Below are 25,469 nucleotides of genomic sequence, written 5' to 3' on the forward strand. Positions count from 1 at the left end.
AAATGAGGATGCAGTGAGGGCAGGCATCAATCCAGAGCTTGATAGGGGCCCTGATGTAGACCACCCACTACATGCTCAGCCTTTTTAGATGGCATTATCCCATTTTGCCTTTCAACCATCCTGTGAGGCAATTAGCATTATCACAGATGAAGAAACTAAGGCTCAAAGGAGCTAACTCACTTGCCTAGGACCCACTCTGAGCCTGCCTGTTCTCTTAACTTTTTTCTGCAGTTTGGCATGTGGCCATTGACCCTGCAGAAGGTGAGCTTGGTTGGCATAAAAATACTCACATAAACATGTGGAATAGTTATATATTGCATGTGTAGGGGGGAAAAATGAAACAAGCATTCCAAGCCTATGAATTCACAAATAGTATCGCTTAGGTTAAATATATTTAAGTCTGTACAATGACTAGTACAAGTCTGATCATAGCAGCTTTATTCATAGTAGCCAAAGACTGGAAACAGCCGAGACATCTATCAACGAGAGAACGGAGAACCAACCTTGGTACAGCCATCCAATGGAATACTCCTCAGCGGGCAGTGAAAGAGAACAAGCATACGGATCCAGGCCCCAACATGGACCAATCTCACAAACATAATGTTGAGTGAAAGAAGCCAGACTCAAGAGACTACATTCTATATGACTCCATTCATACGAAGTTCAAGAACTAAAACTAATCTATGGTGAGGGAAGTCAGAATAGCGGCTGCCAACACGGGATGTTCTGGACAGGAAGCAATATCCAAGGAAGCCTTCTGGGGTGATGGGGTTCATGATATTCTGGTCACATGGGTGTCTGCATCGGTAAAAAAAAAAAAAAAAAAAAAGTACCCAGAGACATATTAATATTTGTTCAAATTAATGTATGTAATCTATGCATCAGGAAATCATTGTTAATAATTTTTAAATTAAAAAATTCATTTAAAGGAAGATATAGTCTCTACCTGGTGGTTCAGGGGTTACGACGACATGGTCAAAAAGCAAAAGCAAACAAACTGCCAGACAGGAGAGGTACCAGCGTAAGTGCCGCGCAGTGCGGTTGTATTAGGCTTCCCCTTTGATAGGTGCCAGATGACACACAGGATGGTTAGTTAAATTGGAATTTCGGACAAATAAATACTTTTTTTAGTATAAGTATGTCCCACGCCATATTTGGGACATACTTACACTAAAAAAGTATTTGGTGTTTTTGTTTTTGTTTTGTTTTGTTTTGCTCTTCCTCGTTGTTTATCAGAAATTCAAATTTAATCGGGCGTCCTGTGTTTGTATTTGCTAAATCTGGCAAGCCAGCCCCCTGGGGACCCCGCCCCGTCTCGCAGCCCGGTGCCCACCGCGAGCGGGAGCGCCCAGCGCGGTGCAGTCACGCCGGGCGCAGCCTGGCAACGCGGCCACAAAGGGAGCCCGGGAGGCGGAATCTTTCCACATGCCTGATCAATGGGGGCGCGGAGACGGCGGTGCAAACAGGCCTGAGACAGCCGCACAAAGAGAAGGCCCCTCGGCCGCTCCCGCCTTCCATTGATCCGGGCCCTTTGTGGCTCGGACAACGGGGGCGCGGGAGGCGCCTCGCAGGGACTTGGCCATTCTCGCTGGGGGGGGGGGGGGGGTGAAGGCCCCGGAGGACCCCCGCCCCGCCAGCCCACCGCACCCCGGTTCCCCCTCCCGCGGGCTCCAGGTCTGAAGTCTGGCGGTGTCCATGCCCCTCCCTGGAGCACGGGGCAGGGCACAGGGCGGTGCTGGGCCAGGCCAAGGAGGGCCCTGTATTCCAGAAAAGTCTGGAGCCTGACAGCGGGGCCAGCCACCCAGATCCGGCTTCCCCAGGACCCCCCAGTCTGCCCTGGCAGGCTTTTCTATCCCCCTGGTTACAGGCGGGACTTGCGCAGTCTTTATTTTGTTTTATTTTTTGTTTATTGAGCAAATATTTATTGAGCATTTGCTCCAAGCGATTCCCACTCTCTTCTGCCCCTGTGGCCACTTAAACTGGCCAACTCCTCCTCAAGCATCACCTCTCTGGGAAAGCATCCCTGACCCCTCTCCCACCCTCAGGTTGGGTAGGGAGTACCCCCTTCTCTGTATGCCCTCCAGCTCCCTGCTTTTCATTCATGATAGGAACAGCTAACAATTACTGGTCATTTACTGTGCACAGTGTGTCAGACATGGGATGTCCCCTGCCTTCCTTCATTTTCACATAGCCCTTCAGGGCTACTTTGCTACATATTTTCCAGAGGTGGACACTGAAGCATGCTGTGTTCCCAAGGTCACAGCACTAGCCAGAAGCAGGGTGGGGATTTGAATCCAGGCATTCCTGGGGCCCTCACTACCCTCAGCCACCACCCCCCGCCCCTCCTCAGGGCTTGGGCTTGGTGCAGTATCTGTTACTACAACCCGGTGGGCACACGCTTGATGTCTCACTTACCCTGTCAGAACATAAACTGCACTGCATTGTGCCTATTTGCCCGTTTTCTCCTGTTTCCCCCCCTAGGCTGATTGCTCTGTGACCTCAGCACCCAGCACAAGGGAGGTGCCCAAGATGTATTTGTTGATCTGAACTAGTAGGTTTGAGAACGTTTTTGTAAGGCCCAGAATCTGATCCAGTTTCTGCCCACAAACGAACTTGAAATCAGACACTCAAATGATATAAGAAAGGTTGCAGGGCTCTGAGGTCTGGGGCAGTTTTCCCGTCTTCTTTTTAAAAATCAGATTCATTGAGATAGAATTTAGATGCAGTGAGATGCACCCATTTTCAGTGTCCGGTTCAGTGAGCACTGACAAATGATTACATCCATGTAACTAGTGTTACTGTCAGATATAAAACATTTCCGTCTCCCCAAAAAGTTCCCCCACGCCCCTTTGCCATCAATGCCTGCCCTCCTCCCCTCACCCCCTGTTCCCAGGCAACCACTGATCTGCTTTCCGTCATTATAGGTTAGTTTGCATTTTTCTAGAATTTCATGTAAATGAAATCCTACAATGTATACTCTTTCACGTCTGGCTTTTTTCCCTTAACATGCAGTTTGGAGATTCATTCATGCTGTTGAGTGATGCCCACCTTAGTTTCAAACCCCTTCTCGGTTCCTGACCTCTGAGCTGAATTCAGCCTCTTCATATATAAAATGGGGGTGAATGCTGTGAGGTTGAGTGAAGGTCTGCAGAGCGCACAGGACCCATACACAGTAGACACACAGTAATATGTTCTAGATTAGTGTGGGTTTTCTAGTAGACTGCGAGTTCTTTGATGTGGCAGGCACAGATTGCCGCATGCAGTAGGCATTCAGTAAATGCTCTTGATTAGCATAACCTTTCTAGCAGTAAGTTCCTTGTGGACTGAGACTTTATCCATCCACCCTCCACTAATGGCAATGGTCACCATTTATTACAGATGGTGAATCCAGAGGCTCAAAGAAGTACAACAACTTGGCCAAGATCACACAGCCATGAAGAGGCAGAGTTGGAACTGAACCCATGCAGCCTATTCCTGGGGTCCTTATTGTTGTTTTTTTAAATGAAAATATATGGGGCTCTGGGGCACCTGGGTGGCTCAGTGGTTGAGCGTCTGCCTTTGGCTCAGGTTGTGATCCCAGGGTCCTGGGATTGAATTCTACATCAGGTTCCCCACAGGGAGCCTGCTTCTCTCTCTGCCTGTGTCTCTGCCTCTCTCTGTGTGTGTCTCATGAATAAATAAATAAAATCTTTTTTAAGAAAAAGAAAAAAGAAAGAAAGAGAAAGAAATATATGGGGTCCTTACTCTAAATCACTGTACTAAACTCCCTGACAAATAATTTTTCTTTCCTCTCATGATCTCCCTGAACCTTCTCTAACATCCTTGTCCTTTCCTGAGCTCCCCTTGGAGGCAGCATAATGTAAAAAAGAACAACCCCACTACTCTTATATATTTGTTGAGTTCTGTGCCAGTATGCTAAGCACGTCACAGGTACCTGCTCCTGTAGCTCCCTGACCACTCTGTGAGGTAGGTTCTGTGTTTCTCCCCATTTTACAGGTGAGGAAACCAGAGGGTGGCTGAGAGGCTGTGGTTTTGCATCAGGATATCCTCCTTTTGAAGTCCAGCTTGGCTAGACACTCCCTGGGACTTGGGCAAGTGTATTCCCCTTGCCTTGGTCTCCCCCAGAGCCCCTCCTTGACCTGCCGTTTTTTTCTGGACACATCACTCTGATCCCTCAGCAGGGTTTCCCCTTCCTGCTGATCCTAAGGTTTTCTTTTCTTTTCTTTATTTTCCCCCCTTAGTCTATCCCTAGGCCTTAGCAAGCCCAGGCTGCAATTTCAAAAGGAGTTGAGTTCCTTCTTGAAAGGGGCTGGGACCGAGCCCCTCCCCTCCCTCTCTTCCCATAAATACCCCCTGTGTGCAGCGCCCAGGGGCGCGGGGAGGGGGGAGGCAGGCGGCTGACCTGTAATTAGAAACTTTTCTCCCTCCCCAGCCCAGGAGGAGGGAGGGCCCGGGTCTGGGCCAGCCATTTTGTTTGTCATGAATTATTCAGGAGATGGGAAGAGGAGTTGAGAGGGCCCGTCTGCTGACCAGACATCTCAGGCCCTGCCCCAAGCAGAAGCAGCCGAAACCACCCGGCTCTGTCCCCTTTCACCGTTTCAGACTCAGCGTCAACAAGCCAAGTGCTAGGCAACTTTTCCAAGGGGGTTTTCATGAGGGAGATGTGTTCTTCAGCTGAGGAGGGGGCGGTGATGGGGACTTACCCAAGGTCACAAAGCTGGGAAGAGGACAACTGAGCTGGGATTCAAACCCAGGAGGAGGAGAGGATGAGAGCACGGCAGCTGGCCAGGAGAGAGGGTGCTTCTCCTTTCTTTCCCTGCTGTGCCCTTTGCTAAATCTCTAGGATGGGAAGAGGGATAATGCAGAGAGAAGGAACTTCATGGGACACCAATGGGGTGATAGGCAGGCAGGACTTCACATGCAATGTAATCCTCACATCCCTTTGAGAAGGTGTTATTGCGCTCATTTTATGGATTTGGAAACCGAGGCTCAGAGAGATTAATGGAGTTTATTCGAGGACACATACGGCTTGTTAGTGGCAGAACAGAGGATCGAACATCAAACCTAACACAATCCCTCCATGGCACATTCTTTATCCACCACTCCTGGTGGGTGGGAAGATGAGGGGAGGGCACCTAGGATTCTAGGCCCTTAAACCCACAATGATCCTTGGGTTGGACTTCTCTTGTCACAACTTGCGGTATTCATGGCACTAGGTCCATGGTGCTGCTCTGGGACAAGCCCTCTGAGAGTCATGAATGACTCTAAGTGAGCATCAGTATGCTATCTGCCATCCCACACCAGGTAGCCTTTGCAACATAGCACTTTAGAAGGCTTGGAACTTCCTCTTTGGAAGATGCTGGCAATTCTGAGAGACCAGTTCTAAGCGTAGTTTGTAGAGAAGCTAAGAGCACAGGTTTGGGAAAAGGACTACCTGTTTCCACTCCTTAAGATCCTTATGAACTGGGCAGCCTGGATAGCTCAGAGGTTTAGTGCCACCTTCGGCCCAGGGCATGATCCTAGAGACCCAGGATCAGTCCCACGTTGGGCTCCCTGCATGGAGCGTACTTCTCCCTCTGCCTGTGTCTCTACCTCTCTGTCTCTCTGTTTCTCATGAGTAAATAAATAAAATCTTAAAGCAAAAAAAAAAAATCCTTATGAACTTGGAACAATTCCTAAAATCTTCTAAGCATCAGTTGGCCCATTGGGGAAGTTAGATTATGATAAGGAATAAACATTACGAGTAACTATGATAATGTGAGGAATGAATATGATAATGTCAATAAAGGATTTAGTATTATACCTGGCACATTGTGAGGGCTCATAAGAGCTCGCTATTATTATTATTATTATTAATTATTATTATTATTCCTGATGACAGCCTCTCCTTAAGCTTGGTTAACAGAGAGGCAGGAACTACCAGATGGTGAACGTGTGTTGTCTTTTGGAAAAAGCACCCCAATTTCCCTGGGGAATTCTCCCTGCCAATATCAGCCTCTGTACCTGGGGTGGGACTTATTTTGCCTTGGTGATCCTGCCTGACCAAAGGATTGGTTCAAAGATGAGCATGTGACCCAATTGACAGCGAATCAGGGGGAACCCTGAGATTTTTAGCAGGAGACAGGCAATCTCTCTTCCAGCAGGGGAAGAAAGCAAGCCTGGAGCTTCTGAGGGCCATCTTGTCACCCTGGAGAAGAGCTTGTGTGCCTGAGAACAGAGCCATAGAAGAAAGCAGAGCCAAGATATGGCAAGGACACTAAATGAAATCCTTGAATGACTAGATCTAGTTGTGAGCCACTAATAATAATTATTATTGGAAAAAAAATAATTATTATTGGGACACCTGGGTGGCTTGGTATTTGAGCATCTGCCTTTGGCTCAGGTCATGATCCTGGGGTCCTGAGATGGAGTCCCACATGGGGCTCCCTGCAGGGAGCCTGCTTCTCCTTCTGCCTATGTCTCTGCCTCTCTCTGTGTGTCACTTATGAATATATCAATAAAATATTTTAAAAAATAATTATTATTAACTATTTTTTTGCATCCGTTTGAGTTCTCTGTTGCTTACAACCACAAGTTCTGACTAAATATGCCAATGATTCTCTCTCCCTCTCCCTCTCCCCCTCCCTCCCTCTCCATATATATATGTGTGTGTGTATATATATATATGTGTATATATATATGTGTGTGTATATATATATGATTAAAATGACAGTGTGTGTTGAAGACTCACTTTTAATTATTACTTTTGTTTTACAAACTTAGGTCAAGAGAGAATGTCTAGTAAGACTTTAAGATTCACAACACCTAGGTACAAATTATAGGCCTTTAACTCACTAAACTTATACTGCCATGGAGTCACAGACTTAGAGTCATGGCTTGGCTTTAACCATGGTTTTCCTTTCTGCTTCAGAAAAACATTTAATTTCCACTCTGGGCGTAGTCTATCCCAGCTTCCTTGTGGTGCGCTGTTTCTGTCTGCCTTTTGTCTGCGTGCTGGTGGTGTCAGAGCCGGTAACTATCTGTTTACAGTTTCAGACAGAAGCATTAATTGCCTTTTGAACCTCCCATTTTCCTCTAAGAGCTCCCTACTCGACTGTCTCAACCGTCTTGTTTGTATTTCTTTCTGTACAAAGAGAAATGTCTACTTTTTTTTTCATAAAATCTGACCACCTGCAAATCCCTCCATATTCCCTTTTGAGTAGGCAACATGAGAAAAAAACATGTAGGCAGCAAAATATCTGTGTTGAACAGAGTTTACAGGACAAGTTGTCACAACCCAGAAGCTTCTAGGCCAAACAAGAAGGCAGCTGTGGTGTGGTTAAGAACATTGGAACTGAGTGAGATCAACATTTGAAATCTGGTTTTGCGGCACCTGGGTGGCTCAGTGGTTGAGCATCTGCTTTTGACTTGGGTTGTGATCCTGGGGTCCTGAGATCAAGTCCTGCATCAGGCTCTCCGTGGGGGGCCTACTTCTCTATGTCTCTGCCTCTCTCTCTGAGTATCTCATGAATAAACGAGCAAAATCTTTTTTTAAAAAATGAAATCTGGGATGCCTGGGTGGTTCAGTGGCTGAGCGTCTGCCTTTGGCTCAGGGAGTGATCCCAGGATCCAGGACTGAGTCCCGCATCAGGCTCCCCTCGAGGAGCCTGGTTCTCCCTCTGCCTATGTCTCTGCCTCTCTCTCTCTCTCTCTGTCTCTCTCTCTGTCTCTCATGAATAAATAAATAAAATCTTTTAAATAAAATAAAATCTGGTTTTGTCACTTATTGACTGTGTGACCTGGGGCAAGTTACTTCATTTGCAAAGCCTCAGTTTCCTCATCTATAAAATGGGCATGAGGGACACTTGGGTGGCTCAGGCTGTTACGTGTCTGCTTTTGGCTCAGATTATGATCCCAGGGTCCTGGGATCAAGCCCTGCATTGGGCTCCCTGCTCTGAGGGGAGTCTGCTTCTCCCTCTCCTCCCTGCTTGTGCTCTCTCACACGCTCTCTCTCAAATAAATAAAATTTTATTTTATTTTAAAAAATATTTCATTTATTATTCATGACAGACACACAGAGAGAGAGAGAGAGAGGCAGAGACACAGGCAGAGGGAGAAGCAGGCTCCATGCAGGGAGCCCAATGCGGGACTCAATCCCGGGTCTCCAGGATCACACCTTGGGCCGAAGGTGGCACCAAACCGCTGAGCCACCCGGGCTGCTCAATAAACAGAATTTTAAAATAAATACATAAAACAGGCATGAGAGTACTGGCTTTACAAGGTTGGATAACGTAGCTGCTGACAAAAGCATCTTCCTCTGCCCTTTACTTGCCTGGTGTGGTTCAAAATAATAATAAAACTAGCATTTATTGAAGACTTACTAGCGGCTCAGCTTTATTTCAAGAGGTATTCAGCCTTACCATAAACCTTATGAGGTAGTTACTACTATTAGACTCCCATTTTACAGGAGAGAAAGTGGAGGGTCAGAGAGGGTAGGTAAGTTGCTGAAGTCACACAGCTACAAGACAAAGCTGGGATTCAAACCCAACATTTTCACTCCACAGCCTTATCCCTGCTCATTGCTATACGGCCCCAACAGAGGTAAAAGATACCAATCACCCTCACTGGAGGCCCGGCAGGACCAAAGGCTGGACTTGCTGCCTTTGATGCAAATCGCATCATTCTCTTACTTCCTTGTCTCACTTGTCAACTCTACTCCACAGAAAGCTTGATGTTCCAACAGTCTAGACCTTACCTAATCTTGAGAGGCATGATGGGAATACGGAAATGGCAATTTGGCTTTGGAATCCAAATCCTGTCCTCCCACCACTACCACTGCCACCATCCGCACACACTCCTGCCTTCTGCGTACCAACAGAAAAGAGGAGGAGCCGGGGAGATGGATCCTGTGGGAACCTGAATGCGGGACTCCATGTGCACATACCTCCCTACACGCCTTGCTCAGTCACCCTCATGCCAGCTGAGCAAGCTTGTGAGAACAGGAGCATGCACCCATGCAATCACACTCATAGTGAACACACAGGTACACGTGCAAGTACATGCATCCCCCCATTCACACACGTGCACCTCCACCCATCCCACCCGTGTTGAATTCCTGCACTTGGTCAGAAGTTCATTAAGAAGTGTAGTAGTAGTGGTTAAGTGCATACATTCTAGCTCCTGACTGCTGGGTTTGAATGCTGCTTCTACCATACACCAGCTGTGTGACTCTAGGCAAATCCTCTCTCCTTTGTGTGCCTCAATTTCCCCATCTGCAAATGGGAGTAACAAATAATACCCATTCCCTGAGAGCGTTGTCAGGAATTTTGTATACATTACACATGGTGAACAGCCTTTAAGTGATGTTGTGTTCTTTATCCAATAGGGCAGGTTCCTGAGAAGCAGACTCAGAGATGGAGATTTGCATGCAGAACTTTATTAGGATGTGCTTTTGGGCCAACACCCATGGAAAAGCAGAGAAGGAAGCAGTTATAGGGAGAGTCTGTGAGGCAGTCTTCATGGACGCTTCAGCCACCCCAACGGAGGCTCTGAAGCTCAGATGGTCCACTAGAGTTACCCTGAGCTGACGAGAGGGGGCTGAATATTTATACCTGTGTTGAGCAGTCCAAGGATATGAGCTGCCCTGAGAAGCTGGCATGACCTCAGTGCGACAGGTCCCCTTAACTATGGGCAAGTTGCAGAGAGGGACTTGGCTGTGAGCCATCAGTTACCTCCTCCTGCAGCTAGGGACATACATGTCTCTGTCCTAAAGGTGGGGACCAGGGCAATGCACCACAGCATCTGCTACATGGTTTCCCAAACCATGGCCGAGGGAGTCCAGTCTCCCCTCTGCTCATCACTGGATTCCAAACGAGGACCCTGAAAACAGTGAATTGAGGAACAGGAACCTCAGCTTTCCCAGAGTTGGCCCTCAAACCAAACTGTTTGCTTTTGCCTCTGTATTCCACCACATTGTATTCAAATTTTTAGAGATTTTATGTATTGAGAGAGAGACAGAGACAGAGACAGAGACAGAGACAGAGAGCATGTGATCACAAGCGGGTAGAGGGGCAGAGGCAGAAGCAGACTCCACACTGAGCAGGGAGCCCAATGTGGGGCTCGATTCCAGGACTCCGGGATCATGACAAAGCTGAAGGCAGATGCTTAACCGACTGAGCCATCCAGACCCTCCTCATTGCACTTTTTTCAAATTCAGGATCCCATTTAGCACATCCTTAAATAGTAATAAGTGGCGTGATGAACCAGTTCTAAGTACTTTAAGTGGATTAACTCATTTAACACAACAGCCCTGTGAGGTTGATATGATATTGTTATCTGCATTTTATAGAGGAGAAAACGAAGACACAGAGAGGCTAGGTAATTTGCCTAAGGTCACATGGTTTATATGCAGTGGAGCCAGGAATCAGGGAGTCTGGTTCCAGAATTCAGTCTTAACCAGGACACTCCTGTGATTATCAATTAGTGTTAACATGGATGATGGATACCCATGGATGTCCCTGGGATGGATAGATGGATAAAGAGAAGGACTGGAAGATGAATAGACAAATCAATGGATATATGAATGCATGCGTGAATGCATGGAGAGATGGATGGATGGATGGATGGATGGATGGATGGATGGATGGATAAGTGGATGGATGAGTGGATGGATGGATGGATGGATGGATGGATGGATCCTGGCCTTCCTGGAATTTTCCATCCCACCAGTTGCCTCTCCATCCTTGGCATCAGAGCATCTGGATCCACACAAGCAGGGAGCACAGCACAGCCTTGAGCAGGGAAGACAGATCTAGATCTTCACTTCCTGGGGCTCTGACCTCCAGTCAACAGATGATGGGACAATGTGACAGAAGGCAATGTCAGAGGCAACTGCAGAATCCCAGGCTTACCAGGTCTGTGGCCCAGAAAGAGTTTCTCTCTCTCTCTCTGCCATAGAGGCTTTGTCTGTAAAATTCAGTTTCTGGAACTTCTAGGCCAGACTCCCTACAATTCTTTGAAGCGGGAACTCAGACTAGGATATTAAGTTTTTGCTTACCTGAGGGGATCAGCTGATTCCAATTCACTTCTTCCAGACATCATCTCCTTCTCCACTGTCTCTTTTCGGGGTCCTTCTCAGAATGCACTCCTTCTTTGGGCATTTTCCTTCTTCTCTTCACTCATCTCTTTTATGTTCATCTTAATACTTCATACTTCTAACCATGGAATGGCCATGGCTGAACATGCATTGGGGCTGCCTGATTTCCTCCCTGCCTGGGCATGTGGGTGCTTAACTATTTTCTTTCTTTCCTTCTTTCTTTTCTTCTTCTCCTTCTACTCGTCCTTGTCCTCGTCCTCCTCATCCTCCTCGTCCTCCTCATCCTCCTCGGCCTCCTCGTCCTCGTCCTCCTCCTTCTTCTTCTTCTGATGGACAGGCAGCACCCAGCCCTGGAGGGGAGACACACAGCTGGAGCTGTGGTTCTGAGAGACTGAGTTTTTTTGGAACCCACAAGCCCCACAGGAAGATTTTTCTAAGACAAAGAATTTTGGAGCGCCTTCAGTCCCAACTCCCTGGATTAGCGCCCTGTGAGCAGACAATGGAGCATAGTGGGAAAAGGTCCAGCAATCTGAGCGAGGCTACTTCTCGGGGCAATTCACATCCCCTCTTTTGCTTCAGTTTTTCTATCTAGAAAATGGGAGTTTGATCGGTCTATAAATTTATGCAAAAGAAATCCGTTTGCTTGATTCAAATCTCAGCCACCCCACTTCCCAGCTACATCATCTTGGGAGTACAGTTGCCTCCGTAAACCTCAGTCTCTTCATCTGTAAATTGGGGATGAGAGACCACCCACCTTTTAGGGTTCTTGTGGAAATTAAATTGATAATGTATGTCAAGTGCGAAGCACAGAGCAAATGCTCAGCAGTTGGGGATAGTTGCTGAAATGTTAGGAGAGAAAGGGGAAAGCCACAGCAGACAGGCAGAGAAATATAAATTCAGGTGTTCCCACCCAATCTTGTCAAGCTGAACTCTCTCCTTCCCATCTTTTCTCCTCCTCCAGAATGCCTCTGTTCATTGTACACTCAAGGAATGATTGAATGATGCTTGTTAAGAGCCTGAAAAAGGAGAGCTTGACTGGCTTAGTTCTTAGAGCACGTGACTCTTGATGGGAGGGGGGGTTGTGAGTTCGAGCCCCACACTGGGTGGAGAGATTACTGAAAAATAAAATCTTAAGAAAAAAAGAGAGCCTGAAAAACAGACATACCCTTTAGCCTAGTAACTCTGCTGCTGAGATATGAAGATACTATTTGACATAGAGGAAAAAATGTAAGTATAACCTGTTCATCTGAGTTGTTTATAATCACAAAAACTTGGAAACAACTTAGCTATCACTAAGAGGGAAATGTTTGAGTGAAGGACTTTTTGTTTACGGCTGTGATATTTTGTAACTATTAAAATTATATTTGTGAATCGTTTATAATAACAGAAGAGCATATAAAAATGCATGAATGAATAAAAGGAAAACAAATTTACATATATAGAAGGAATGGTGTAAGAAAAAAAAAAAGCAAAAACAAAATCAACTCCCCAAAGAAAACGCTGCAGGGAAGCATTCAAAGTTTATACACGAAAATGTAAACAGTGGTTATTTCTGAATAGCAGGGTTTGAGTGGTATTTATTTTCTAACTTTTGTACAAATGCATCGTTTGTGTATATTTTCCATTAGTATATTTTTTTAAGTTAACAAAATATATTTAGAAGTAAAACTAGAAAGAAATAAACCAAAATGTTAATAATGCTTGTCTTCAGATGGTAATAGGGAATTGTATTTTTTAAAATCAATGCTGCATTTCTTTAATGAACTTTGTGTTTATTCTGTGAACATCATATTTTCCTTAATAAACATATATTAGAACTGTATATAGCTAGAGTACTTTTATTAGTTTTTTTTTTTTAATTTTTATTTATTTATGATAGTCACAGAGAGAGAAAGAGAGAGAGGCAGAGACATAGGCAGAGGGAGAAGCAGGCTCCATGCACCAGAAGCCCGATGTGGGATTCGATCCGGGGTCTCCAGGATCGCGCCCTGGGCCAAAGGCAGGCGCCAAACCACTGCGCCACCCAGGGATCCTTATTAGTTTTTTAAATTACAAATATATGCTCACATTAAGAAAAATTCAATTGATACACAAAGGTGTGAGGTGAAAAGTAAAAGTTCTTGACTCCTTTATACCCCTTAGTCTCCTTCCTCAAAAGTAACCATTACCAGTTTCATGTGTGTTCTTCCAGAAAATTTCAATTTTTTGTGCATATACATTTAGGTATAATCATATATATATATATATATATGGAGAGGGAGAGATTCACACAATATAAATTATTCTGAAACTTGCTTTGTTATTCAAGGCAGCATAAATTTTGGGGTATCTTGACATGTGTGATATTCTCTTATAATGCCTACAAAACATTCTACTGTAACGGCACATGATAATTTCTTTAATTAAGCCCCTACTGATGATCATCGAGGTTGCTGGTGAGCATCAATATTATTGCTAGCTTACGCTTTTATAAACACTGCTACAATGAACGTATTTGCTTATATTATTTACCTTTTCCCACCCCGTGAGCACATCTGTAGAATAGATGTGGAACTGTTGGGGATCCAAGGGTTTGTGTATTTTTAAATTTCAAGATACTGCCATGCATTAACATAAATACATAGAAGACACATGAAAAGACAAATGGGGAAAAAAACCTCAACGTGTTAAGGTTGTGCCAAAAGTGCGCAGTGCAAGTGCGCAAAACAAACACACAGAAGTAAACCCGAAAAGCTTGGCGTAGAAATAAATCATCAAAGGCCTTTTACTTAAATATTAAAAGTGACTTTCTTTGGAGGGGATCGTGGATGGTTTTTATACTATATTTTCTCAACGTTTTACACTATGAATTTCTTTACTCCTCAGAAAACCGTATCGCAGATATTATGAAAAGTATCTCTCTTTTAATTATGAAAGACAACACACAGTCATTGTAACAAGTCGAAAAGAAATGAGTTACAAAAAGTGTTAATAATGTCCCTCTCCTTGTCTCCGAATTCATTCCCCGAGGTAAACAACGTTCAGGGCCCCGTGAGAATACCTCCCTACTTTTTTTTTTTTTTCTAGAGCATGTTATTTTTACACAGGAAAAGAAAGAAGGAATAAAAGACCTTGGAGGGGGGAATCCTTTTTTTTTTTTTTTTTTTTTTAATGTAAGGCCTCCCCTGGGCCTTTCGCAGACCATCGCTCCCTACCTCCCACTCTGCCAAAGCTGTTTGCCCTCTTTCCACGTCCAAACGTCTTGGCGTCAAAGAAACCCCCTTGGGGCCCTGCTCCCCGGAGGCACCTGCGCCTCCTCCCTGGCCCGAGCGCAGCCGAAATCAAGGCCAGGCCAGGACGCGCGCGCCCCGGGCCGACCCGGGACCCGGGGCCCGCGGAGAGCCGCCGCTCCCCAGCCCGCGGAGCGAGGGGCCCAGGCCGGGCCTCCCTGGCCGAGGGTGGAGTCTGCGCCGGCCCCGCTCCCGCCCGCTTTCTCCAGGAGTAATTAAGAGTGAAATCCTCCTCCCGGTGACCCCGGTGCTCCGGGCCCGGGCTGATTTACACATGAAAGGTCTACGGAGGGCCTGGGCTTTCTCCTTTTCACATTCACAATGAGGCGCGGCCTATAAATAAAACCTCTCGGAGAAACAAGAGGCTTCAAAAAATGTCTTTGTGTGTGTGTGTGTGTGTGTGTGTGCGCGCGCGTGTGTTTTAGAGACAGAGACAGAGAGACCCAGAGGGCGAGGGAGAGCTGGAAAGAGCTAGAACCGGGAAGAGGGAGAGGGACATCCCAGGAACAACGACTGTTTATTGAGCGCTTACTGTGTGCCCGGCATCCGCACATCATCCCCGTAAGAAAGACCTGATGGTCCCTATTTTACAGGTGGTGAAACTGAGGGTCAGGGAGGGGAGGACCCGCCCAGGTTCCGCGGTGAATCGGGAGGTAAGCTTGGACCCGGGGGTGGGGTGGGGGCGATGAGCCGCGGAAGATGTTCTCTTTCTTTTTCTCTTTCTTTCTTTTTCTCTTCTTTCTTTCCTTCCTTCTTTCTTTCTTTCTTTCTTTCTTTCTTTCTTTCTTTCTTTCTTTCTTTCTTTCTTTCTTTCTTTCTTTCTTTCTTTCCTTTTCTTCTTTTCTTTCTTTCTTCTTTTTTTTTTTTTTTAGATTTTATTTATTTATTCATTTTGAGAGAGACAGAGAGAGGCAGAGACACAGGCAGAGGGAGAAGCAGGCTCCATACAGGGAGCCCGACGTGGGACTCGATCCCGGGACTCCAGGGTCACGTCCTGGGCCAAAGGCAGGCGCCAAACTGCGGAGCCACCCAGGGATCCCCGAGGTTCTCTTTCTTTATCACGACAGTGGTCACAGCTCTGTGGATATTTGTCAAAAGTCACAGAGCTCTACATCTGAAAAGGGAGAATTTGACTCTACGTAAAGTGTACTGCAATAACCTGACCCTTAAATGATCGAATAAAAATAAACCACAAGAGTACAAGACCCCCGCCCCAAAGACGCTAATGGGCTTTAATTGATGAGGTCCCCTGGGTATTTGAGGGCCTCTCTCTATACCTTTTCCGCCTCTAAGCAGGGCTGTTTTCCTCATTTCCTCTGTATCTTCAGGCTCAGGGCCCCATACTGGGGAAATGTAGACACTGGGGAAATATTTGCTTGCTTAATGAATGAATGAGCCAAATCATTCTCTCTGGACTCATTTCTCCAGCTACAAAATGAGAAATTGATGAAACGCTAAGATGGACACCTTTCAATCAACTTAGAGGTCACCTCCTCCAGGAAGCCTTCCAGGTTTCCTCTCCCACTCCTGAACTGGATCAAGTGCCTCTTCTGGGCTCTCGTGGAGCCAGGTTGTATTTCCATGTCTGCACTGACCCTACTGTACGGTATTTATCTGCTTCTGTGTGTCGTTTATTTGAATATTCAGGTTTTCTGCAGTAGGGTCCATGTCTGTTTTGCTCTTCTCTGTACATTGCCTGGCACATCACAGGTGGAATATCTGATGAACTAATGATTTGATGCATTATTAGTTCTGGTCGGAGGTCCGAAACTGAATCATGCTAGTGTTGGCTGAAGCTGGGGGAGGGTCCAAAGCAGCAGAAATGGCCAGGGTATAGAACTAGGAAATCCTGGTGCAGCAGGGATTAGTTGAAAGGCCTGACTTCTGGAGCACCTAGAAAACAATCCTGCCATGACTTCTGCAGGAAATTCAAGTCTTCTCCCACATGAGGCAAGGGAGTTGGGAGAACAGCCAGACTCTGGAAGACAGGTTGGGGGTGGGGGCAGGGCCAGCCCTGGGAGCCGCCAATCTGCCTACATTTGTTTGGGGCAGAGGATGGATTGGGACACATGGGACACATGGAATTGGTCAGCTTTCAGATCTTCTTAGCTGTCATTCAGCCTCATCAAGCCTCAGTCTCTGCATCTGGGTAGTGGGGAGAGTATAATTGTACCTAGTTGAACACATTTGTTAGGAAGGCAAAGGGTCATAATGAGGTCAAAGTGCATGCTATTGTGTAGGTGCTCAGAAATATTTTATTTATTTATTTATTTTTTAATTTTTTTATTTATTTATGATAGTCAGAGAGAGAGAGAGAGAGAGAGGGGCAGAGACAAAGGCAGAGGGAGAAGCAGGCTCCATGCCCCGGGAGCCCGACGTGGGATTCGATCCCGGGTCTCCAGGATCGCGCCCTGGGCCAAAGGCAGGCGCCAAACCGCTGCGCCACCCAGGGATCCCTATTGTGTAGGTGCTCAGAAATATTTTAAAACATCTCACATCTTTTCCCATTTCTCTCACATGTTTTTAGCCCTAATTAGAGCCACCACTTGTGAGTCTCTGATAATAATATCAACTCTTCCCTGCCGTGGGTCAGGCACTGTACTATGCGTTTTACAGGCATTATCTCATTTAATCTTCGCAATCTCCTTGTAAGGAAGGTTTGTTACCATTCTTATTTTCCAGAGAGGAAATAGACTCAGAGAATACAATGACTTGTCTGACACAGCCCCTAAGTGATAAACCTGGGATGTGAAACATCTGTTCATTTAAGGGAGCACCCCAATCCCCTGGAGGGCTTGTTCAAACACAGATTGCTGGGCCACACCCCTAAATTTCTGATGCAGCAGGTCGGGGGTGGAGCTTGAGAATTTACATTTCTAACAAGTTCCCAGGTGATATTGCTGCTGCGGGTCCTGGAGTGCACTTTGAGAACCACTGCCTAATACCAGGATTTCTCCACTGTCATTATCCCACTTAGGCATGTTATGTCACGTCCAGCCTATCCTATTACAATAGGCTCAATTCAAAGAATTTGAAGTCTAGTATATTCATCTAGCACTTGGCATATGTGACCGTATATTAATTAACTGAAAAAAAAAAAAAACCTTTCACCAATTTTAAAGGTGCAAAAAAAAAAAAACCCTAAAAAATATAAAATATAAGAGGGAAGGACAGAATCTGCTTTAGTCTTGCAAATTACTCAGAGAATGACTTTTTGTTATACGCAGTGGTATAGTAGAAGCTTTCTGGATTAACTAACTCACTGGATTAAGAACTCACTGAAGCTGGCTCACCGGATTAACCAACACTCATCTTGCCTACTGTAAAATCCGGAACGATGCCATGCCCACAGCAGCTGGAGGACTCATTTCTAGTATGACCAGTAACTAACTCCTCTTGCTGACTTAATGATGTGGCTGTGTGCTTACCAAGAGTCAGCTGGATTGGTTCTTCCATCAATTACTCTTGTAATTAAATCATGTAATTGTATGCGACAAATTGATAACATGGAAGTTGGAAAAGAAAACTGATGTTTCTATAAACACAGTTGAATGTTCTGGAAAGATTCTTTCAAAGTTGGTTGGTACAGGTCATTACATAATTGTCCAAACCCATAGAATGCACTGTGTTGAGAATGAAGCCTAATGTAAACTATGGACTTTGGGTGATCTTGATGTGTCAGTGTGGGTTCATCAATTCTAACAAAGGTACTTCTCTGGTGGAGGATGTTGATAGTGGGAACGGCTATCCATGGAGTGGGGCAGGGAGTGTATGAGAAATCTCTGTATCTTTGGCTAATCATTGTTGTGAATCTAAAACTTCTCTAAAAAACAAAATCAATAAGAAAGAAAGAAGGAAAGCCCCAGCTTGACCCACTATGGTCACACAGTATGAGCAAAAAATAAACTTTTGTCATAAGCCACTGACTGTGGGGGGAGTTAATTGGGTTAGGTGTAGTTTAGACAACGAAAGACTTTTGGATGGGGATAGAGGTGGAATTCTAAAAATCTGGACAACCAGGGCCTTCAGATCTACATCAACTTTTAAGAAGCTCAGGGGAGTGGTTCCTGTAAGAAGCATGTGGGGAAACTCCAACCAGCTGGCTCAGATCAGCCTCAAAGACAAGGCTTTGGCCCAACATCAAAAGACTGGTGAATGAATATATAGCAATAGGTTTTTACATTAAAATAGGATATTTAAGGGTTGTAAGTATTATTTTTATCATTTCCTGTTTCAGTGGACTTTTTCAATAAACTTACCAACCACTCATTTGAGCAGGTTGCATAAAAGCTCCTACTACAGAATAATATTTTGTTTTTTTTCTTTTTTTTAAAGGAAAGGGGTGGTATGGTTCTTAATTATTAACTGATTTCTATTTCATCTCTCTCCAGCCAGTAATGTCTAATATTGGCATAGCACTTTACAGTTTGTAAAACACTTCCAAGTCTATTTATTTCTCACAACTACTCTGGGCTGCAGGCATTATTATCCTCTTTCTAGAGGCTGGGGAAAACGAGGTTTGGGGAAGGGAAATAAAGGCTTCCAGTAAGTAGGGCATTCAAACTGGGGCAAGAATTTAGACTTAATCGAAGAGCCTAATTTATCCCCAGGACACTGTGTTAACAAAGGAATCAGAATACAGGCCCTAAACTTTTATCAGTGGTGGCCAAGAGTCTTAGAGTGTGAGGGAGGGGTTAAGGGATAGAGACTATGTCTGGTTCACTTCTGGATCCTGGCACAGAGTAGGCCCTTGGGAAATATTCAATGCTTGGTTGAAGACATGAGAGCACAGGTAAGTTTTCTATACAGATTGTGAGGGTTGCCAGAGAAGGCTTCTTGGAGGAGGTGGCCTTTAAGATGAAATCTGAAGAATGAGCAGGAGTGAACAGGGCAAGAAGAGGGGGAAGAGATACAACAATGAAGAAGCTGGTCTCTGCCCTTAGGGAGATCACAGTCAGGGGAACCGGGAATGGAAGGTACAACCTAATGGAATGATGAAGCCAGGGGCCTGAGGAAAGGTGGAAGAGATGCCTGACTCAGCCTGAGGTGTCAGAAAGACTTTGCAGAGGAAGTGACTGTTTTCCAAAGCTTTCTTAGATAGAAGCATCTGCTTCATTACATTTTGGGTGAAGAAAATGGGCGTGGAAGAGAATTCGGGCTGGCTGGGAGGTGTGGTCTCCCAGGACGTTAGAGGCCTCTCTTATCAGCCTAATGGTGGGTGGAAGCTGATCATCCTCTAATCTGGATGCTGTTTTCACCTCCATTGTCAATGCTAAGCCTTTGTTTGTTTGAACTAAGGCCTTCTATCTAGAGTTCTTAGCACCCAGCAGCAAATGGTGACATCTGAATAAGTGGAAGAGAATTCCTTTGTAAAGGGTTCCCAGAGAACACCTGCTCCTTAGATCTACCCTATTACAGAGCAATTGCAGGATCTCTTCCCAGTTGGAATAACCCTCATGGTCCCCATTGATAACTTATCTTGAAATGGGTAGTAGGATTCTGGCCCTGGCTAACCCGGATTTAAATCTGCCCTTGGCCACTTTCTAGGTACCTGTTCTTTGACATCTGTTACTTGACCTTCCAATGCTTCAGTTTCCTCTCTGGCAAAGGAGGCTAGTAATAATACCTACAATCTCCAATGAGGTTTGTTTTTTGTTTTTGTTTTGGTGGGCTTTTTTTTTTTTTTTTTTTTGGTGGGCTTTTTTTAGGTTTTGCTTTTTAAGAATAAAATGAATTTTTCTATGAAATACTTAGAAGAGTACTTAGCACACAGTAGGACCACAGAAAATGTTGGATGTTAGCATTCAGGCCCAGGAACAGTGCAAAGTGTTGGGGATACAGCAACAAAAGACAAATCAAATTCCTTCATAGAACCTACACTCTAGGGGAGCCTAGGTGGCTCAGTCAGTTGAGCCTCTGCCTTCAGCTCTGGTTGTGATCTTGAGGACCAGGCATCCAGCCCCACATAGGGGGGGCTCCATGCTCAGCGGGGAACCTATTTTTCCCTTTCCCTCTGTCCTCCCTGCCCCCCCTGCTTGTGTGCTCTTTCTTTCTCTGTGTGTCAAATAAATAGAATCTTTCTTTTTTAAAGATCCTATTTATTTATTCATGAGAGACACACACACACACAGAGGCAGAGACACAGGCAGAGGGAGAAGCAGGCTCCATGCAGGGAGCCCGACGTGGGACCCGATCCCAGGACTCCAGGATCACGCCTAAACCACTGAGCCACCCAGGGATCGCCAAATAAATAGAATCTTAAAAAAAAAAAACAAACAAACAAAAAAAAAAAACCTACACGAAGAACAAACCAAACTAGAAAATAAAACAAAAAACAGGTTATGACTTGTGCTACTGAAAAAATGATGCTTGGGACACGTGGGTAGCACAGTTGGTTGAGCCTCCAACTCTTGACTTTCGGCTCAAGTCATGATCTCAGAGTCGTGAGATCAACCCCTGTGTCAGGCTCCGCACTCAGCAGAGTCTGCTGGGAACTCTCTCCCTCTGCCTTTGTGCCCTCTCTTCTCTCGCTCCATGCAGGGAGCCCGACGTGGGACTCGATCCCGGGTCTCCAGGATCAGGTCCTGGGCTGAAGATGGCGCTAAACCGCTGAGCCACCCGGGCTGCCCTGTAAATAAATCTTTAAAAAAAAATACTTTCGTGGTGCCTGGTTGGCCTAGTCAGAGAAGCATGTGGCTCTTGATCTCGGGATCGTGAGTTTGAGCCTCATGTTGAGAGTAGAGGTTATTTAATAAATAAACTTTAAAAAATTTTATTTAAAAAATACTTGTGGGGCCTGGGTGCCTCAGTTGGTTAAGCAGCTGCCTTCAGCTCAGATTGTGATTCTGGGGTCCTCAGATTGATCCTGGGGTCCTGCACTGGGCTCCCTGCTCTGCAGGGAACCTGCTTATCCCTTTGCCTATCTCTGCCTCTCTCTCTTTCTCTCATGAATAAATAAAAGTCTTAAAAAAATAAATACATGATACTTGTGATAAAGACAGGGGGCTTCCTTTTGAGAAAGTGACCAGGTAAGATCTCTCCTGGAAGGCTGATATTTAAGGGGAGGCACACCACGTGACAGGTGGAGGAAGAGGGTTCCAGGCAGAGGGCCCAGTAACTGCAAAGGCCCTCAGGTGAGAACAAGATTGGCTTCTTCCAGGAACAGAAAGCCAAACTGCTGGAGTGTGACACATTTAGTGATGAAGGCAAGATTCAAACTTGGGTTCAGTTTGACCGGGAATTTCATTAAGTGTTTCAATTTCACCACTTCACATCAGGGTTCAAGTTCATTTGACGTTCGCAAAGTTGAATGGAGACCTAGAGTCTGACTGAAGTGTGAGAGTGGTCTTCATCACAGGTAAGGTTTATTTATTTATTTATTTATTTTTATGATAGTCACAGAATGAGAGAGAGAGAGAGGCGCAGAGACACAGGCAGAGGGAGAAGCAGGCTCCATGCACGGGGAGCCCGATGTGGGATTCGATCCCGGGTCTCCAGGATCGCGCCCTGGGCCAAAGGCAGGCGCCAAACCGCTGCGCCACCCAGGGATCCCTAAGTGCCATTTAAATCAAACAATAGATCTATAGGGAGGACCCACTGGGGACTTTTACCTTCTGATTTATTTCTGTCTGAAATTTTTACGACAGGCATATTTTCTTTTGTCATTAGAACAACAGCAAAATAATAATAAAAATTTTCAAGGTAAAAAAAAATTTAGGGGCGCCTGGGTGGCTCAGTCAATTCAACATTTGCATTCGGCTCAGGTCATGAGGTCCTGGGATCGAGCTCCACATTGAGTTCTCTGCTTGGAGAGGGCCTGCTTCTCCTTCTCTCCGTGCCTGCCATTCTGCCTACTTGTGCTCTCTCTGTCAAACAAATAGATAAAATCTTCAAAAAATAAATAAAATAAATTTTTTTAGAATGATTAATATTTGTTACTGTGCTGCCCATCATGGGAAATGCAGACCTAGGGGTATGGTGATTTCCTGAGTGGAGTTTGGGCTATAGCAGTAGAGTTAGAGTGCATAATGCTATCAGATGAAAACAGAAGATATGACATTATATTGCATGGTAGACTCTAAAAGTTGTGTCAAAATTTAAAGAAGTAGAATTTTGGGGTGCCTGGGTGGCTCAGTTGATTGAATGTCTGACTCTTGATTTCAGCTCAGGGTCATGATCTCAGGGTCCTGGAATGGAGCTCCGCATGGGGCTCCTCACTCAGTAGTGAGTCTGTTTCTCCCTCTGCCCCTCCCATGCTTATGTTTTCTCTCTCTCTCTCAAATAAATACATACATATATATATTTTTTTTATTTTTATTATTATTATTTTTTTAATAAGGAAGCTGGGATGCCTTGGTGGCTCAGTGGTTGAATGTCTGCCTTTGGCTCAGGTCATGATCCCAGGGTCCTGGAATAGAGTTCGACATTACACTCCCCATGGGGGTGCTTCTCCCTCTCCTTGTGTCTCTGCCTCTCTCTCTCTGTGTCTCTCATGAATAAATAAATAAAAGCTTAAAAAAAATAAAGATGCACAATCACCTTGTTTAAAAAATATTAAGCAGGGGATCCCCAGGTGGCTCAGGGGTTTGGCCCCTGCTTTTGGCCCAGGGCATGATTCTGGAATCCCGGGATCGAGTCCCGCATCGCGCTCCCTGCATGGAGCCTGCTTCTCCTCTGTCTGTGTCTCTGCCTCTCTCTCTATCTGTGTCTCTCATGAATAAATAAATAAAAATTTAAAAAATATTAAGCACTGTGTATGGTGTTGGGGATATAGAAGTAAGCAAGGCAGACAAGGGTCCCTGCTCTCATGGAGCTCCCAGGGTATTAAGACATTAGGGAGATAAGTGGTGGAAAGAGCACTCCTAACAGAGGGAACAGCATGACTAAAACCCCTGAAGTTGGAAATAAAAACAGAGAGAAACAGAAAGAAGGCTAGCTCAGAGGACGAATGAGTGTCCTTAGTAAAAATAGTGGGGATAAGCAGTGATTGTAGCTTTCAGGATGGTGGAGGTCAGAATAAGGGTTTTATCTTAGGGGAACAGAAACCCATTGAAGGGGTGCAAAGTGGAGTGGTCATATGGTCAGAGCTGGGCTTCAGAAGGGACACCCTGGCTGCTATATGGAGAATAGACAGAGGGCAGTGAGCTACAAGGAGAGAGATCAGTCTGGAGACGACTGTAATAGTCCAGGGGAGAGTGAACAGTGCCCATAACTAAAGGGGGAATGGAGAGGATGAAAGAGACATTTCTTAAAAAAAAAAAAAAGATTTTATTTACTTATTCATGAGAGGCACAGAGAGGCAGAGACATGGGCAGAAGGAGAAGCAGGCTCCCTGTGGGAAGCCTGATGCAGGATTGATCCCAGGACCCCAAGATCACGACCTGAGCCAAAGGCAGATGCTCAACCACTGAGCCACCCAGGTGCCCAAGACATTTTTTAAAAGATTTTATTTATTAATTCATGAGAGACACAGAGAGAAGCAGAGACACAGACAGGGGGAGAAGCAGGATCCCTGCAAGGAGCCCAATGTGGGACTCAATTCTGGATCTCGGGATCATGCCCAGAGCCAAAGGCAGACACTCAACCGCTGAGCTACCCAGGTATCCCTTCACACTCAGTTCTAAAGAAGACTCAGTCCTTCCTGTGTTTTAGAAAATCAGTGGTGACTGTATAAAAGGCAGTAAAACAAGTGCTCGTCTATGCACAGAATATCTCTAGAAGATTTATTTTAAGTCTCTAGTATGGTGGCTTTCTTTGCAATGAAACGGTGTGGCTGGGGGACAGGGATAGGAGGTGACTTTTCCTTCTTTAATTTTTATTTTTTGGTAATTTGAACCATAGAGATGTATTACCTAGTCAATACTCCAATACTTAAATAGTTAAGAAAAAAACATATACTGGGGGCGCTTAGCTGGCTCACTCAGTGGGCATGTGACTCTTTAAAAAAAAAAAACAACATTTATTTGGGGCACCTGGGTGGGTCAGTGGTTAAGGTCTGCCTTTGGCTCAGGTCATGATCTTGGGGTCCTGGGATCAATCCTGCATAGGACTTCCCAAAGGAAGCCTGCTTTTCCTTCTGCCCATGTCTCTGCCTGTCTCTCTGTGCCTCTCATGAATGAGTAAATAAAATCTTAAAACATAATAAAAATTTAAAAACTTAAAAATACACTTAGTTTTTAAAAACTTTTTAAAAAATGTATTCATTTGAGAGAGAGAGAACAAGAGCATGAGCAGAGGGAGAAGGAGGCTCCCTATTGAGCAGGAAGCCTGACCTGGGACTCAGTTCCAGGACCCCAGGACCCCAGGATCATGACCTGAGCCAAAGACAGATGCTTAAGGAACTGAGCCCCCCAGGCACCCTGGAGCATGTGACTTTTGATCTCAGGGTCATGAGTTCAAGCCCCACATTGGACTAGAGTCTACTTAAAAAAAAAAAAAAAAGAGCATGTACTGGTTGAATGCAGAGTGGGGTCAGCTGTGTCTTTGAATCTTGCCTCAGTCAACTTGTCTCTACTTGTGTCCATTTTTGCTTCTCTGAGGTCCAGTTTCCTCATCTGTAACATGGCGGTAACAGTACTTCTTCATGGGTTGCTGGAAGAATTAAATGAGATAGTATATGTCGAGTGCCAACCCTACAGTAAGGATAGGCTAAATAGATGCGATTAGTATTAATAATTTAATGGTGAGTTAGATGCACACATGCCCCCACCAAGGGTAATCTCAGCCTGACACATAGGCATCGATCAAGGGAAGGGATTTGGAATCAAACACAGCTGAGGTCTGTCTCTCTAAGCGATCACTACCTCTCTAAACCACAGTAGCCTAGCAAGAGGGGGATGCTAACACACCTCCCTCCTAAGATCAAAGAGCTACTAGGTGGGGATAGTCAATGCCAAGCGCAGCGCCCTGTGAGTTATGAGTTACAGAGATGAAGATTTTTCTTTCTTTTTAAAAATTTTTATTTATTTATTCACGAGAGACACACAGAGAGAGGCAGAAACAGGTAGAGGGAGAAGCAGGCTCCTCACAGGGAGCCCAGTTTGGGACTTGATCCCAGGACCCAAGGATCACACGCCGAGCCCAACGCAGACGCTCAACCACCGAGCCATATAGGTGCCCCAAAGATG

At 45.3% G+C, this 25,469-nt stretch overlaps 1 long non-coding RNA gene across 6 annotated transcripts in view; it reads left to right on the top strand.

Annotated features, from left to right (window-relative positions):
• Positions 1-18,261, top strand: part of LOC112676666 (uncharacterized) — a 52,040-nt gene extending 33,779 nt beyond the window's left edge. For 2 of the 6 annotated variants that reach the window (XR_007406062.1, XR_007406066.1), the window contains one exon: positions 3,379-6,134. This is a non-coding gene — a long non-coding RNA (uncharacterized LOC112676666). Of the gene's footprint in view, positions 1-447; positions 933-3,378; positions 6,135-14,936; positions 14,997-15,771; positions 16,584-16,810 lie in introns of those variants that run through there. The other 4 variants (XR_007406063.1, XR_003146655.3, XR_007406064.1 and 1 more) reach the window with 3 other exon arrangements.
• The last annotated feature ends 7,208 nt before the right edge of the window (positions 18,262-25,469 follow it).

The sequence above is a fragment of the Canis lupus genome, chromosome 26 (genome assembly GCF_003254725.2).
Source record: "Canis lupus dingo isolate Sandy chromosome 26, ASM325472v2, whole genome shotgun sequence".
Taxonomy (NCBI): domain Eukaryota; kingdom Metazoa; phylum Chordata; class Mammalia; order Carnivora; family Canidae; genus Canis; species Canis lupus.